This window comes from Pteropus alecto, unplaced genomic scaffold (genome assembly GCF_000325575.1).
Source record: "Pteropus alecto unplaced genomic scaffold, ASM32557v1 scaffold20, whole genome shotgun sequence".
Taxonomy (NCBI): Eukaryota; Metazoa; Chordata; class Mammalia; order Chiroptera; family Pteropodidae; genus Pteropus; species Pteropus alecto.
The window spans coordinates 23,316,762-23,329,133 of NW_006436298.1; the positions used below are offsets into that span (position 1 = coordinate 23,316,762).

The following is a 12,372-nucleotide window of genomic DNA, read 5'->3' on the forward strand; positions in this document are numbered from 1 at the left end:
ATAAAGGTTTCAGAGGAGTGACTACTAAAAGAGCGTCCAGGCCTCCTATATTGTCAGGCGAAATTCAACTCAGAAAATGCAGGTTTAGTTGCCAATTTATGGGATTATTTTATTTTACTACAGCTGCTTTCTGTGGCTTCAATATAATACTAATGTATAGTATTTTTCAAATCAAATCTACCTTCAGTTTAACAAGCAAAGTAACATTGATGTAAATATAACAGATAAAGACATTAATCTGTTTTTGACTCTTTGTGATAGCTTATGTCATTTTACCAGTAGCTTCATAACTGAAAAAAATTTTAATTAAAAAATAAAAATCACTAAGACTCTCCTATAGAAATAATGAGTAGCTTTGAGACAGCTGAAATCTCTTCCTAGATCACTCAATTATGCAGAGAGATACTGCCTGGAAGTCTCCAGATTCAGGGCCCTCTGTCTGATACTTTAACATTGTTAATGATAATTCTTTAGTCTGTAATAGTAGGTCATTGCTATGGTTACTCTACAATGGTGCAACACTTTGCTTTCCCCTTCAGCTATTCGCTGAGACCTGGTAACCACATTTGTTGCCTAGCAACAGTTTTGTGACAGTATCACAATCTGGGAGTTACAACAATAAGGATGCTATGGCTGCAGTCGACCAGAGAGCAGAAAGCTACAGTTCTGTGCATGCAACTTAGCTGTGGGAGCTGGCCCTACTAGAGAACCCCTCTCTTTATAGGTGCCCTCACAAGGATGCTTTCTGTCCTCTTCTCTCAGATTGGCCTTATAAACTTGCATTTGGAATTAAGATCCAGTAGTGAAGTCATATCCTTGAGAAATATCTCCCAATACTACTGTACTCAAACTAAAAAATGAGGTCATTTCTCTATTTGCTTACTCATTTCGGGCAAAATTCAATGTTATTCAGTGGGAGAGAGAGATGAATGTGGTTTATCCTGGCAAATCCTAAAGTGACTGACTGGATTTTGTCAAATCTTAATATAATTCTTGGGAAAAAATTATATATATGCCTGTCTGCATCAATAGGTGCATACATTTTCAAGTTCTTTAAAATATATTTAACATTCAAATATTTATCATAATTTTCACTGATTTATTCAGATGATACTCTTAAAGAATTCTTTTTGAAGTTGAAGACATTTATATTCTCCAAATCCAAGTGAGCATCTACACATGCTTATACACATCAACTTTAAATAATATTTTATGAGTATATCTAGGAAGGGGCCAGTTTCTGGACAGGTTTATAAAATACTTGTCACTATAGTGCTTGCAACTCTAGTTTCACTTCAACAATAACTACTAATTGCACTTACAATAATAAAATACTTTAAAATCAATTGTATTTCTCTTTTTTGAAAGACTATTCTCAGATGCAAACTACAAGGCAGTTCCCAAACACAATGAGAAAAAAAAGGTGTTAATTGTCTCTTTTCCTATTCATTTCCCATGCTTCCAGGCTCATTTGGCATTTCCTCCATAGTGATCACACTTACACTTACTAGTGTTACCAAGACTATGATCAATTTGTAAGCTTTCTTAGGGAACTCTTCTCATAATTCCTCCCACCCCTTGAAAACCAATTCCATCTATGAACCTAGAGGGACCTAAGGAGTCAGTGGTCTGAAGCAATATTAACTCCTTTATTTTTTATTTTCTGGTGACAATCCTTCTGAAGGATGAACAAATTTCCCTGGTGATAAAAATCAGTACAAAGGCTTTTTAGTTTTAGCTTATGATGACCCTCTGCTTGATTAGTCCTGGGCTGAAAAGACCAAACTCCCTGAGATAACTAAGTATCTGCACCAGCTCTCAACATTTACCCAGGCAATTTAATAGTATAAATAATAAGAATGTGTGCTCTGTCAGAGGAAAGAAAATTGCTAGGAGTAAAGGTAATAAGCAAGGTAGCTTAGAAACTGAATTAGAGACCAGCATGGGGGAGGGAGACCTCTCTCTAAACTAAGGAGTGGTAATATGACTATTTTATAGAAAAATGGCTTTCTTTTCCAAATTTTTGAAAGTAGATTTTTAATAATTTTAAAATAGCATTTGGAAATTAGGTAATTAATTGCATGTCCATCTGGGACTGCATATACACATTTCAAGACCATGTTCGGAGACCATTTTCAAAAATGTGGGGCCAAAGTTCAATTAAAATATTTACAAATTAATATGAATATCTATCCACAGTGATGCTTAGAGAATGGAAACTTCTGAGAGCAGCTTTCTAGTACTTAAAATATAGCATCTTATAGGAAATCATTTCATCAGGACGGAAAAACTAGGCCATTACATTATCTATTTATAAAAAGATATAAAAGGGGAAAGTTTAGGCCAATCAAAAAAAGCAGTCATTTATTAATTAGCTACAATGATGTGTAGGTAACATGGACACTAGTCCATTTAGCACTAACCATGCTATTACGAGACGGACATGGTTTGATAGTCACGGCCTGGTCTTTCCTCTACCAAGACTTTACCATTATCAAAAACTCCTCTTTTAACAGACTGTGAACATTCTCCACTTTTCAATTCCCCATTTTCCTAATCTAGAGAGGTTCCTACAATGTAAGGAATAAAGGGGTTTCTCATATTAAATACATGTCATGTTCTCAGGGAATGATTTTTGTATCCTTTTGGATTGGAAGGCTTGGTTTTACTGGATAAGTCCCTCTGGGGCATATTCAGTTTCCTAATCTATAAAATTGATTCGGTATCAAAATAAAATGTACAGGATCTCAGTGCTTCATTACAAAAAAGTGCCTTTGCTCAGTCTCAATCAGTGGTTCTTAATAGGCATCGTAGTGGCCTCTGGGGGCATTTTGGAAATTTGTAGGTATATTTTTGGTGGTCAAGATGACTGGAAGGAGCTATTCATATTTACTGGAAGAAGGCACAGGGATGGTGGACATCCTTTAGTTTGCAGGGCAGTACAGCACGATGAAATGTTATGCATTCCACATGGTTTTCAAATGTTCTACCAGTTATTCATGTAGTTGAAAAACCTATTTATACTTAAATGAGCTTAGAATTTAGATCTGTTTAACAAATAATCACAAAGTATTTTTGGCATGATCCAACTACCATGTAAATTGAAGGGATTTTGTACTTTATGTATGTTGTTCAGAATGTCACCAAGAGTGGTTTACCACATGAGATCTTATCTCTGATGGCATCACTGCCCACAGTACTTGAGTTGCCGATAAACACACTTGCATCAGCTTGCATTTGTAACTGTTGAATTCATAAAGATTCTATGCCTAGGACCAGTATCTGACTATTATAGTATGCCTTCTCATGTAGATTTTCCTGAGCACTTTTAATATTGATATGCATATTATTTTTTATTATGTTAGTTATTTTCTTTTATTCCTTCTATATTTGAACTGGAGCATTACAATAATTTAGCAATTTTATAAGTAGGTGGGTTATGTTACCTCTAGAATTTATTTCAAGATTTATTTCAAGTAAAAGCACTGAGTAACACTTGTTATAATAGAAGTATTTAGATGATCAAGGGTCAGCTTAAATAAAAATGAATAGTTAATTCTTTTTTATTTCATTAGGGATTAATTTTCCCTAGAATCTGACCCCTATTCTAGCTTTCTCTTTTATGCTTATACAGAGTAGAAAGTGCCTTTTGTTTTTCTTAATTTTTCTTCCCAAAATACTTTTTGTTACTAATGTTATACATTGAAATAACCAAAAAGCAGGGGGTCGGGGATCTTCTAATTAAAATACTACACTGAATATTTATCTCTTATCTATCACTTGTTTTAAAAAAATGAACTATAGCAAATTTCAAAGCAGTGAAGAAAGCATAAATGGTTAAAAGAATCGGAAACTTTGAGTATGAAGGATGAGACTATAAATCATAAAAGGAAGATCAAATTGCTAAAATATGTCATTTGTTTTCCCAAAAGACTCTGTATTTAAGAAAAAGTGTCTTGTAATGGAACTAAGAAGGATGGTGTCTACATTTATGTAATAGCATTTAGAAATTAAACAATAACGGTTGGAAATAGCACTGAGAGGGGAATGTTCAAAGAATAGGATGAGAGAAGAAAACATTGCTGTATCTTCTGCCTTGTCTATTCCCTTTACTTCTTCATGTGATGACTTCAATCTAAATGTTTCTTACAAGTTTGCCTTGTCCACACTCCTCTTCACTTGATCTTAGTACTTAGAATTTTTTTTTGGTGGGGGGTGGGGGTGGGAGAAACAAAAACTATGCCAAAATATGCTACTGAGTTAGCAGCCAAAATCCTGATGTTTACTGTGGCAGATGTAGACTAGTCTGAAGCTGTACCTCCTTTTATGCAGCAGGTGTCTTAAAAAGTTATATGTAAATATAATTTCTATAAATAGAATATTTTTAAAGGAAGAAGTAGGTTATTTACTTCAACGAACCTTTTAATAAAGTGGAGAATTCTCTGGGAAAGCAAATAATCATTCTTCAAATGATACACACACATACATGAGATTTGTTAGAGATGAGGCTTACTAGTACAATATGATGGACAGTCTGAGTAAGTTCTTATCAAAGAGATAATTTAGAACATTTTCTTGGTCAGCCATTCACTATTCTAATTATTGCTAGTCGCCTTATTTTGCATGGTGATAGGCCAAAAGGTCATGGAATAATTTCTACATCTTAGAATCTGGTTTAGAATAGGGAATATAACTTCACAAAATCATGTCTGAATATGAAATATTGTTTTCATATCTTTGTTTTTTGGGGAAAAACTAGCATGTGTCCCTACCCTCTTACTAACATCCCCAAGTCCTCTCAAACCAAAATAATTCATTTTTAAAGAAAAAGTAATGAATAAATTTTATAAGTTTCTTATGATAAAGTGTAAAGAAAAAACCTAGAAAGATATGAAACATTAACAGAATAACATGTCTATGATACTTTCAAAATGACAAGGCTTGATTTTAAAAATTGATCTTTAACAAGAAAAAGAAATATGGGCAATTAGGAAGTAATGAAGACCCTGTCAATATAGCTATGTTGATAATAACAGGTAGGGGAATTCTTGAGAAAATCTAATATATAAAAATCAGGAGGTCTGTAATATGCATTATTGAGTCCCAGTGGGATTAACTAATGAACTTATGAGCACATCAGCAGTTATTTTTAGACTGTTATAAAGAATTAGAGAAATACCAGAGCACTGAAAAATAATGTACCTTCTAAAAAGAAATAAAATATAACTACTAAAATTCATTTTAAAATAAATTCTTGAGCTTCTAAGAAGGGTACCTAATGAACTCTCCAAGTTGGAAGGCACAAGTGTGAGACTTAGTCACACTGTCGGTGGGTAGGTGGGGGTAATAAATGGAGTGAGGTGGGGTGCTCATTGAGACTACATAAGTGAAATGCCAAGAGCAGCTAAGTAAACATGTTGCACTGCCTTGTTAAATTACTTGTGTAAGGTACAGGCAAGTCTCTTTCCATTGCTAACACTGTTGGCAAGCCTGTTAAAGCTGAGATTGGGTTGAGACCCTAAAGGCAAATCATCTTATCTCTTGACCAAGAGATAAAAGACAGGCTGAAAGGAAGACATAAAATCAGAGGTAGAAACTTTTGAGTCATTTGCAGTTTCTGGGGCAGCCTGGCCTTTCCTTCAGCTTCTTTTCTATATTCCTCATCTACGAAGGGGATTGGGGGCAGGGGGTGTGGGAGGGTGTGGGAATAGGGTGCCGGGCAGCTTAAGATCCTGGGAGACAACTCTGTAAACACTCTTTTTTTTTTTTTTTAATTATTAAAGTAGTTGACATACAGTATTATATTTGTTTCAAGTGTATGAAAGTAAATTTATTCATAGGCAGAGTGGACTGCCTGTAGAAGCTGTGGGTCTCTTACATCAAACCTGGCAGACCTCTAATAAACTTTCTCCTAACCAATAAAAAATGGATGCATTTTTATTGCTTCAATTGCCTATCAAACCCAGACAGCTGGTGTAGAAGTGCTTTCTTTAGTTTTAATTCTTGTCTCATATAGTACTCTTACTGGTGCCACAAGGCCTGGCCACCAGGGATATTGTTTCTCTTTAAAATTTGAGCCCAGATGTGGGCAAAAGCTCTCTTCTTAGTTGCCTTTTCCAAAGTATTGTAAGAGCACAAAACACTAAACAAGAGAATGCAAAGAACCAAAAAATAGTTATTTCTATAAGCACAGGTTTCTGATCTGATTATCCAACACAATCAGCAAAGAGCTTTACTGCACCTCATTTTAAAATAAAACTGTCAAAAAGGGCTGTCTGTTTCTAGCTAGGTACCTATGGCTTATGGCTACTAGTTTGACACTGTGTGTGTGTGTGTAAGCGGCGGGGAGTGGGGAAGAGTGGTGGAGGAGGGAAGGATAGTGATTGAGAAGATTAAGAAGAGAGGGAGGGGAGGGAGGGGTGAGATTGAAGAATAAACTGGAAAATACTTTCCTTATTTCAAAACAAAACAAAACCTTTAACTAGTTCAAATATCTGAATCTTCTGTTGTCCTCCTCTCTCAATTGCAGAGAGAATATATCCTAAAGGATATATTTTGTTGGCAGATAGTTTTTTCCAGAGGTCCTGTGATTAATTTATATATTCACACATGTATTTATTATGTGTCGTGTACTATTTCTTGGGGCTAAGGATGCAATGGTGAGCAAGATATATAAAGGCTCTACTCTGTAGCATGCATGTTAGTACAGATGATGGGCAATAAATAAGTAAACCAATGAACATGATTATTTTGGAGAGTCAGAAGCACTATGAAGAAAACACAATAGGGGGATGTGAAGAGAATGAGGAGGAATGAGTTGGAATAAAGAGAGGTGGTCTTCAATTTAGACTGGGTGGAGAAGACTTGTGACTTGAGACCTGAATGGCAAGAAGGAGCAAGATGAGGGTCTGGGGTGGAATGCTGCAGGTAGAGTTCTGGAGAATAAAAGCAGGTGCTCTGAGGATGAAAGAGCTTGTCATAGTAGAGCAACAGAAAAGCTGAAGTGACTAGAGCATGGTAGGTGAAGGGGAGAGTGGAAGAGATGATTCAGAGAGGTGGGCAGCCTCCAAGCTATGTGAGGTCTCAAAAGCCATAGTGAACGGTTTGAATTTTATTCCATGTGCAATGGAAGAGCTGCTTGCAGAGTTTCAGGCATTTTTAAAAGTACACTGGCTGGTATGTGGTGAATGACGAATGGATTGCGGGGAGTTAGAATGATGGATTTAACCCTTCCTGATTGCAATTACCAACTTCTCTCACCTCTACAGCATTCTCTGAGGCTCACTCCTCTCCTACGCACTTCAGAGTATAAAATCCACTTGCTGCTGGTTCACGTACATAAATTAATGACACAGTAATAGTAATATTCAGTAAAAGCTGAGAATCTAATAAAATAATATTTCAAAGTAGTAAATAAAAAAAAAATGAAGTTGACCCAGAAACATTTTCTTAAAAAATGAAGTTGACCCAGCATTTTCCTAAACAATTCTGCTCTTGTTATACATGTTGACACCTCTGGTTCCTCAGCCCTTTCACTTTCAATTGCTTCTCCTCTACCTTGTGCCCTACTACCAGCTGAAAAATCTAAAGTATCATTTGTGTCTTATATCACTTTCTCTGCTCAAAAATTTTCAATGGCTCTCATAATCTATGAAATCATGTAAAAATACCCTCATTTGGTTTAAAGCCCTCCATCCTCTGGCTCTAGTCTTCTTTTCTGGGTTTATCCCTTCACTCTTCTATCAGTATTCCGCAATCTCTCAGGCCCAGCTCAACTGACATTGCTTACACCTTTCCAAAATCTCAGGGACTGGGCATCTGTGATTCTTGAATCTAGCTGGAGAAGAGATTACCATTATAAAGTTTTTGAAGGCAGGAATCAAACTTTACTCATCTTCAACACAGATTGATAAAATATACCTTACACTGAAGTGTATGCTAGCTTTTAGAATTAAGAAACAAATTCCTCTAAAATTGGAATATGATGACAGTTGCATATAACTAAAGCTAAAGGAAGCAGAGTGTTTTTCTTGCCTCTCCAACAAACTGATGAGATAGATTCAGGTGATCCACAGTCCACTACTACTGACAAATAGTGAAAGTATTTTCTAGATCTCTTTAGCTAAAATGTTGTGCTAATCTAGTAAATACAATTTACTAGCATCAAGAGGTTTAGGAAAGTGTCAGAGAATCAAACTTTAACTGTTAAGAGTTTGTATTGTATTCCCAAGATGTAGTTGGTTTGGTCCAAATTTAGATGCAGATAGAAATGTATCAAATATAAAATAGTAAAGATTTGGAAAGGACCCTGGATAAAATTTCATATAACAGCTTCATTTCACAGGTAAAAAATCTAAAGCTCAGAGAGGTTGTGATAGGCCAAAGTTGCACAGACATTTCTTCGTAATATAGTCAATATTTACGAATTGGTTAAGTACTGAAAAAGAAAATAATTTTCAGAAGACATAAGTCTAATTGCTTTAAATCTAGTTCAATATTTACTTCCTCTAATAAGCCTTCTTTGGTTAACCTTTCCTCACACCAACTACTTCCTTTCTTCATGTTTCAGTATTTTGTATATGGTATATATTATCATATACTTGTTTTACTTAACTAGTCATTTCATATATGAAATACACCTTGCTTTATCTCCAAATCCTTTGGAGGTTACTACCTCAAAACTTTTTATTCCAGAAATCACGATTGAGGCTTAACAGACGTTTGTTGTACAAACAACTGTCCAGAACAGAATTTATCAGAAAACTGATGCTTATTAAATGTTATTAAAAATATAACAAAACATAGAATCATAGAAATTTTCTATGGTTTTATATTATTTTGATGATGAAATTAGGAAAATGGAGGCATACAGAAGATCATGCATGGCAGTATAAACTTGTGAATTTACAAAACAAAGTGCTATTAGTAGTCTAAATACACGAATGAATCATTATATGAACTTTTGTATCCACAGTATCATTTTATATTGCTCTGTCAGACTTTCAAAAATCACAGACCTTTGCGTTGCAACCAACAGGAGGAAGGGGAATGTGGTAGAGTAGTCATTATTAATTATTCCAGTCACTTAATGATTTGGAACTGTACGAAAGCCAATGTGAAGAAAACTGATATATTTACGATATTGAGTCTTCCAATCAATGAATATATTACATCTTGCCATTTATTTAGACTACCTTTAATGCCTCTTAGTTTTATCATTTTTCTCCAAAGAAGATTTGTACTTAATTTTCTAGATTCATTCATTAAGTCATTTATTTATAATTAGACTTTTTATTTTGAGATAATTATAGTTTCATAAGCAGCTATATGGAATAACAGATTAATCCTGTATCCCTTTTTATAATTTTTCCCAATAGTAATACCTTAGAAAACGATAGTAAACTATGACAACTAGGATACTGACAATGCTACAGTTAAGATATAGAACATTTCCATCACCACGAAGATCACTCAGATCGCTCTTTTATAGTCACACCCACTTCCCTTCCAACCCCTAACCTCTGGCAACCACTAATCTGTTCTCTATTTCTATAATTTTGTCATTTCCAGAATGTTATATAATGAAATCATACAACATGCAAACTTTTGGGATTGGCTTTTTTCATTTGGTGTAATCCTCTGGAGATTACCCAGGTTGTGTATCAATAGTTTGCTCCTTTTTATTGCTGAGTAGTATTCCATGGTATGGATGTACCACAGTTTGTTTAATATTTCATGTTCCCCTACTGAAGGACATCTGGGTTGTATCCAGGGTTTTGGCTATTATGAAAAATTCTGCTATAAACATTCATGTATAAGCATTTGTGTGAAATAATATTTTCTGGGATAAATGCTCAAGAGTGCCACTGCTGGGCCGTATATTAGTCACATGTTTAGTTTTTCAAGAAACTCATACTGTTTTCCAGAGTCATTGAACCATTTTACATTCCTTCCAGTAATGTGTGAGTGATCTAGTTTCTCTGCATCTTTGCCTATAATATAATGAAATTGGGTAGATTAATTCCTCCAGCTTCCTTCTTCTTCAAAATTGTTTCAGGTATATCTAGTTTCTTTGCCTTTCTATATACATTTTAGAATAACCTTGTCTATATCTACTGCACAGTCAAGGATTGACCTTGCCCCAAAAGGTATCACCTTGAGCTCTGGATGATCTGGAGACGAAAGTTAGCCAGGCAGGTGGTCAATCATGTCAACACAACTGAGTCTCACTAAGAGCTCTGGACATCAAGGCTTGGTTCAGCTTCCCTGGTTTGCAATACTCCATGTGTATTCTCACACACTGTTGCTGGGAGAAGACAGTACTTTCCATGAATTTTCTGGAAGAGGATAACTGGAAACTTATCCTTGGAACTTTCCTGGACTCTGCCCTATGTGCCTCTTCCTTGGCTGATTTTAATCTGCACCCTTTTGCTGTACTAGGCTGTCACTGTGAATATAACAACTTTCAGTGAGTTCTGTGAGTCCTTCTGGCAAATGATCTAACCTGAACGTGGTCTTAGGGACACCCGCTTGCAGTTGGTATCAGAAGTGAGGGTGGTTTTGGGGACTCCAAAAGTTTGTATCTATAAAAATATCTTGTTAGAATTTTGAAAGGAATTATGTTAAATGTGTATATCGATTGGGGAAAACTGAGATCTTTACTATGTTAAACGATCAACTATATGAACATAATATGCCTCTTAGCTTTATTTCTTTAGTATTGCTTATTTCTTGATGCTACTATAAATGGATCTTTAACTGCTGTTTTTGGTATATAAAAATGCAACTGATTTTTGTATAATGATTTTATATCCAGCAACCCTGATAAACCCTTTTCATCCTAAAAATTTATCTATCGATTTTGAATTTTCCACATAAACAATCATATGTGAAAATTTTCAGTTTTGTTTTTTCTTTTCTAATTCTTATAACTTTTATTTCTTCCAGTCATAAATTTAAGCTATAAACTTTAAGCTATAAATAAAATAGACTCAAATGTATTCATACCATTAACTAATGAGAGGAATAAAATATCACACAAAGAAAATTATTATGAATAATATAAAACTGGCATAAAATTACTAAATTTTCTATTTTGATTGATTTTTGACTATGCATTCAAAAAACCCAGCCCTGTCAGGTAATGTCATCTAGTTGCTGACTACTGGTCATGAAGGCTCTCTGTCACCTGATGATGGAAACTGACAGCTTCTGGAATATTAGTTATGCTCCTAGAACTGTGATTTCTTTTCATCTCAGTTAAGGTAATGTAGAGATAGGCTATTTTTGTTACATTCAGCCTCCAAGTCTAGAGTTGCTCTCATGCTGTCTGGTACTACTTTAATTTCGTTCCCAGTTCTGTCCCCCAGAGCACTTCCTCTCTGAATGTCCCTTAAAAAAATCTCATAGTGCAACTGACTTCTATACTGCAAGAATCCTTAAAGGATCCTGAACTTCTTTACACAACACCATTATTACGTGTAGAATAAACTAAACCTCTTCCACTAAGATAAAAATGCATTGATATTAAATTAAATACATACATTCACAAATATGTCATGTAAACGTAGTAAATTCCTACTACTAATTTAGAAAATGACATGAGAACATATTAGGTAGGACTGATTACTTCAATATCAGATAACATTTCAGAGAATTAGGGCAGAGAATACTCATGAGCATTTAAATTAACATTAAGTTCAACTAAGGGCTGATTTACGATAAAACTTTTTTATGATAAAAATTGAACAGAATCAGATAATGGCTAAACAATTACTAGAAGATAAAAATTATTTATAATTAATTATCCTTACTGTCTCCATACTGAACTTCATCCTAAAAGATAGTTCAAAGCTCTAATAGCTCTAATAGTTTTTCATACGGGCTTTTCTGTAACTGTCCAGAAGACCCACAGGCTAAAATCCTTCATTATTTCTCAAGGCATTAAATTTTCTTCTCTGGAATTAAATTTATTTCTGGGTTTGTAAATATTTACAATCCTGGTGTTAACATATTGTAATGGATGTAAAGTGTATTTTACATATGTTACAAAATTTGGCAAGTACATATTATTCCCATTTTTTTGTTTTGTAGACTAGCTCTCAGCAACATTTAAAATTTAACTACAGGGCCATTAAAGTCATTTTTTCAAGTGTCTTAAAATCAGGGTCAGAATTATTACTTAGATCTTGTTAAAGTAGCAATGGATGGGAATTATTTCCCAAAGAATCTCAATTATATCCTTTGGTCATCACTATAGGTGGATGGCATCTATTATTTTATTTATATTCCACAGAGAATATTTAAAAAATCATACTGATGGGAATCTACTTACAAGGTTAAGGTAGAGAATTAATCTACACAGTAAAAAAG

The 12,372-nt window shown here is 34.6% G+C and overlaps 1 protein-coding gene and 1 pseudogene across 4 annotated transcripts in view; both read right to left on the reverse strand.

Moving 5' to 3' along the window:
* The window catches only part of FAM172A (family with sequence similarity 172 member A), a 360,652-nt gene that overhangs the window by 4,569 nt on the left and 343,711 nt on the right, over positions 1 to 12,372 (reverse strand). The gene's annotated exons all lie outside the window — the stretch shown is intronic.
* Positions 1 to 12,372, reverse strand: part of LOC102881461 — a 66,460-nt pseudogene that overhangs the window by 358 nt on the left and 53,730 nt on the right.